Below are 6,256 nucleotides of genomic sequence, written 5' to 3' on the forward strand. Positions count from 1 at the left end.
GGGTTGCTAATTCGTGTTATTTAGTTTATTCGAACTACTATTCTCATTTAAAAATATAACGTTAAAAGAAGTTACTGTTGAACCATAAAATAGCAGAAAAATATAGAAATATAGAAACGGAATATAAAAAAAATATTCCAAGAAGCAATTAACAGAGATAATATTGATAACATTGCTTGTAACAGCATATTTCGACTTGCCATGAGCATCAAAATTAAAGTCAATATATATATATATATATATATATATATATATATATATATATATATATATATATTTATATTTAATGTGAGGTTATTGTTTTCCAAAATCCAAGTAACTAATGCAGTTCAACGAGGTTAATACAAGAACGCTGAACCCGGAAGTAGAGCAGGTATTACAAACTTTACTTTCGTATAAGCTGTATCGTCTGAAAAGGTCTCTAGTTACTGGTAACTAGATGACCGAAACATGCTCATGACTGTGTAGCAACATATTACTGCTTATGTAGAAACAAATAGAGAGTATATTAGTGGCCTTAAGTGCAATTTTCTGGATCTCTTTTGCTTTTGGTTCACCAGGAATATTAGTTAGGTAGGACTTTAGGTTCTTCTTCATAAGCCCTGTGGAACCTATAATAACTGGTATGATTGACATCTCCCTACGATTCCAGTTTCTTTTCATATCATACATGAGACCTTGATATTTGGGCAGTTTCTCTCTTTCAGCTCTCTTCAGACCTCCATCATTAGGGACACTAATTTCAACCAAGTTTGCCCCTCTCTCTCTGTCTCTCTCTCTCTCTGTCTCTCTCTCTCTCTCTCTGTATGTGTTTGTATCTATTGAATAAGACCTGATAAAACACTTTTACCACGTTTAAACATACTCGTAACAATGTCCGAACATTGCTCTAAGCCATGTAACTGACCTCTAGATTTTTATTGATGCGATAGGTTGGCACGATATAATTATTAGTTTTAACATTCTGCCCTGACAGGAATCAGAAAGATCACGCGGTGGCAGCTCGCTACCTGATTGGTTAATACCACATATGATAAAGATATCGCTTACGGCTAACAAAAAATAAATAAATATATAAAATAAAAAACTAAGCACAGGAAAACACGTAGCCCGAGTCACTGACATTTTCGTTTCAGTTTGGATCTCTTGCGCCAGGAAACAAGAAAATAATTGGAGCATCATAGAAACTTTAACCCTAACTCTAGACACTAGCAAGATTTCCTATAGTCATAATTTACCGGAAAAAACCCCAACCCAATAAACATTAATTATCTCGATGTCTTTATGCACGTGGTCTTGATCGTGAGTACAAAAGTTGGATCGATATTTTTAATTAATTTTCTACTAGTAGGGAGATCCGACGTTCATCGGGACTCAATGAGGATAGCTACTACGTACTTTTGCATAATCCCTCTATCTATCTATCTATCTATCTATCTATCTATCTATATATATATATATATATATATATATATATATATATAAAAGTGAAATTGTTTGCCTTAATCAACCACGCTGATGAGTCTCGTTAAAACAAAACATATATACATATATGTTGATAAATGGTGTATATATATATATATATATATATATATATATATATATATATATATATATATATATATATATATCGCGTTGACATACCGGTTCTCATCAGATCACCGAAGTCAAGCAACGTAGAACCCGGTTAGTACCAGATGGGTGACCATTTGGGAATTCTAGGCGCTGTATGTGCTTCTTGCTTATCTCGGCATTTTGTTTCCAGTCGTCCTGTACAGACACTTCACTTGCCATTGTTATTTAACAATGTCGACTCAGGAGAGATGTGGTTGGAGAATGCGCATCTCCTGCCACAAACAATTTCACGCGCAGCCACCCCGTCCTGGGTATCCATAGTCTGCAAAACACTGAAAGAAGCCTGTTATATATATATATATATATATATATATATATATATATATATATATATATATATATATATATATTATAATACTAAAACTTCTTGGTTGTTTGCTTGTTTGCTTGCGCAATATCCTCCTCCTCCTACTACTATGCCTCCTCTTCTTGCTACTACTATTAATTCTCCTCTTTACAACTACTATTATGCCTCCTCTTCCTCCTATAACTACTACTACTAAGCCCCCTCTTCCTTATCCTACTATTACTACTACTGGTTTACATGTATTTTCCCTACTACTACTCTAAACAGAATAACTCATAGAAATCTATCTATATTTTTTTTCATTTTAATATACTTTCATAGAAATGTTTCTGTTATGTCACAAAAAATCTATTTTCTTTATGTCACAAGTGTCATGCTCATACATTAATTCCATAGCTAATATAACATACTGACCCCTTAGGGGATGTTTTGCAACTATTCTATATTACAACTATACTGTCGAAATTTTCTCACAAATAAATCAACTTTGAGCTGTTGACAACGTATTTTTTTTACTGTGTACGTTTTCAGCGGCCTAATTTTTTTTTGCGTTTTAAATTATCCAAATAAACAATTGTTAATACTTTCTGCATTGTTTTTTACATCGTTAATTTCCGTATTACGTTTAAGTTATTTTAACGCAATTTTCTTACAAACAAATCTACTATTTTACAATGTATTGTTTTACTGTGTACGTTTTCAGCGACCCATTAAAATTTTTTTCCACGTTTAAATTAATAGATATTTCAAAATTTGAATTTAACTTTAAGTATTATGGTATCGATTCAGTCCACATTTACCTATAAGTATGGCAAACCACTTATAGTTCAATGGCTGTAAGTTTATTTCAAGATTAAACAATTATAAACAGAACGACTCATAGAAATCTATCTATATTCTTTTTTCATTTTAATATACTTTCATAGAAATGTCACAAAAAACTATTTTCTTTACGTCACAAGTGTTACGCTCATACATGAATTCCATAGCTAATATAACATACTGACCCAACGGGTCACGGGTAGTCTAATATTATACATGTGTGTGTGTGTGTTTGCAAGAATACATATACATACATATGTATACATGTATATATACTTTAAAAATATATTTAAAAGCAATTTTAATTCATATTTTATCGCTGGGTTAACGTCGATAGTCTGATATTTTTTGTTGAGTATAGCATTATATTATTCTCTCGGCATTTTTCATTTTATTTATTTCACTCTTCTTGATTTGAAAGAAAGTTGATTATAAAATAATAAAAAATTAAAGAACAAACAAAACTATTTGGAATAAAAGCAATCGAAGTTTTTCCTTATTTTCCTTTAGTTCGCATTTCCTCCACGCGATCGATTAAAATAGAAAAGTAAAAAAAAAAAATCCATAGATTATATCTTTGAAAACGGGTTGGCTGAGCTTTCAAATACTTCGTGGGTTCTCCAGTTGCCTATAGCAGATAAATCATCCATATTAAACTAGGGGATCTACTCAGCGTTGTTAGGGCGTCAAATGACTGGTACGTTTACCAATATAATATTAAAACTGCGTGGAGGTTTTAATTCTTTCCCACTACAAGAACTATAACACCAGGGTAGGAGGGTAGTATTGAAAAGTCAGCCCCCCGTCCCAAGGAGATGCACTCTGATCTGCAAAATGTGCCTGGGCAGCACTGTCGTCATTTCCCCGTAAAAGCCTCTCAGACGATTAGAAATCAACTAAGCGACTTCTCAAAGAGAGACGGCAGAGCTATGGAGACTGAGGATAAAAGCCCGAACATTTCGTGTATCTTGCATTCTTATCTTGTTAGCTTTTTTTTTTTTTTTTTACACAGTGATCACCACTTATCAAGGCCCGGAAGCCACTCAGGGATAAGGGTTATTGCAAGTACATTACGTTAGTGTGGAGATTTGATGAAGTGTTTACTTAAGGGGGCGGTTCATTAGGAATTTGTAAACGTTGGACTTGAACACATCCAAGTTGTAGTCCGGTGGGAAGCAGGCAGACGGAACAGAGTTCCACAGGCGTGCAGTTCTAAGAAAGAAGCTCTGTTCATGGAATCCGCGTTTTGATTTAGGCACAGATAAAGAGTGGGGGAAATTTTTGACAGTGGATTCAGCTAGACGGGTGTTTTTCGTGAAAGATTGGCGAGGGGGGACCAGAGATTGGAGTTCAGACGAGCACCTGCCATGGAAATAACGATAAAACAAGGATAGACTCGCAACGTCTCTTCTGTGGGAGAGAGGTGTCAGGGTAGAGAAAAGGGCACCCCCCACTAAGCCACGAAGTCTATTTTGTACTCTGTCAAGGCAGGATAGGCTGTTTTTAGCTTGTTTCATTTCTGTCGTTTCATCTTGATAGCTCGCTATATTAGCCACTTGGATAACTTTTCATCTTCCTATCTTGTTATGCTGCTAACTTGTTATATTTTTTAACTTGGTGTCTTGTTACCCTGCTATTTTGCTATTTTGCTACTTTGTTGTTTTGCTATCGGCGTAATACAAAATCTGTATGGATCTTGCATGCTATCCCGTTATATTGTTAACTTGTTATATTGTTAACTATTCACATTGTTAATTGTAATATTGTTAACTATTTAAATTGTTAATTGTTATATTGTTAACTATTTTCATTGTTAATTGTTATATTATTAACTTGTTATATTGTTAACTAGTTATATTGTTAACTTGTTATAATATTAGCTTGTTATATCGTTAACTAGTTATATTGTAAACTTGTTATATAATTAACTTGTTATTTTGTTAACTAGTTATATTGTTAAATTCTTATAATATTAACTTATTATTTGGTAAACTAGTTATATTGTTAACTTGTTATATAATTAACTTGTTATATTGTTAACTTGTTAGATTTTAAAATTCTTATATTGTTTGTTACATTATTTACATAATATTGTTATGTATTTATATTAAGTATTTATATTGTTAACTTGTTGTAGTATTAACTTGTTATCTTATTAACTAGTTATATTGTTAACTGTTTACATTGTTAAATTTTTATATAAATTCGCTATATTATTTACTTGTTATATTGCTAACTTGTTATCTTGTTAAATTATTATCTTGTTTAATTGTTATATTGTTAAATTGTTATCTTGTTTAATTGTTATATTGCTAACTTGTTATCTTGTTCAATTATTATACTGCTAACTTGTTATCTCGTTCAATTGTTATATTGCTAAATTGTCATCTTGTTTAATTATTATATTGCTAACTTGTTATCTTGTTTAATTGTTATATTGTTAAATTATCTGGTTACATTTTTATCCCTCTCTCTTGCGTATCGTACTGTTATCTCGCTATCTTGCTGTTATCCCTCTCTCTTGCTATCGTACTATACTGTTATCACGCTATCTTGTTGTTATCCCTCTCTCTTGCCATCGTACTATACTGTTATCACGCTATCTTGCTGTTATCCCTCTCTCTTGCCATCGTACTATACTGTTATCCCTCTCTCTTGCCATCGTACTATACTGTTATCACGCTATCTTGCTGTTATCCCTCTCTCTTGCCATCGTACTATACTGTTATCACGCTATCTTACTGTTATCCCTCTCTCTTGCTATCGTACTATACTGTTATCACGCTATCTTGTTGTTATCCCTCTCTCTTGCCATCGTACTATATTGTTATCTCGCTATCTTGCTGTTATCCCTCTCTCTTGCTATCGTACTATACTCTTATCCCTCTCTCTTGCCATCGTACTATACTGTTATCTCGCTATCTTGCTGTTATCCCTCTCTCTTGCTATCGTACTATACTGTTATCACGCTATCTTGCTGTTATCCCTCTCTCTTGCCATCGTACTATACTGTTATCACGCTATCTTGCTGTTATCCCTCTCTCTTGCTATCGTACTATTGTTATATAGGGGTTTCATTGAGAGTGTTTTATTAAGAGAGTTTTAGAGTCTTCGAGTCTTTTATTAAGAGATTTGTTGTATCTTAGAGAGAGAGAGAGAGAGTGAGAGAGGAAGAGAGAGAGAGCTTGTTGTAAGAGAGAGATGTTGTAAGAGAGATTGTTCATGTTATGAAGATTCATATTTATTTTAAAATGTTCGTACTTAGATGTGTTGAAGCTCTTAGAGTGAGGAAACAGTGTTCAGACAGTCTTAGTGTAGATATGAGATGTAGAGTTCACATTGTAGATATGAGATGTCGAGACGTGCATGTAAGATGTGTATGTTAAGACATTTTATAACACAGATATACAAGACATATAATAACAATATTCACTTTACCTTTTGGTATGGTCACAACACAAAGACGACGTTTATAAAAACACATGATGGGTT

General features: G+C 33.1%; 1 pseudogene; it reads left to right on the top strand.

Annotated features, from left to right (window-relative positions):
• The first annotated feature begins 1,617 nt into the window (after positions 1 to 1,617).
• Positions 1,618 to 1,734, top strand: LOC145261436 (5S ribosomal RNA; annotated as a pseudogene).
• Positions 1,735 to 6,256: the final 4,522 nt, after the last annotated feature.

The sequence above is a fragment of the Euprymna scolopes genome, chromosome 37 (assembly GCF_053919585.1).
Source record: "Euprymna scolopes isolate OS-2025 chromosome 37, ASM5391958v1, whole genome shotgun sequence".
NCBI classification, from domain to species: Eukaryota; Metazoa; Mollusca; class Cephalopoda; order Sepiida; family Sepiolidae; genus Euprymna; species Euprymna scolopes.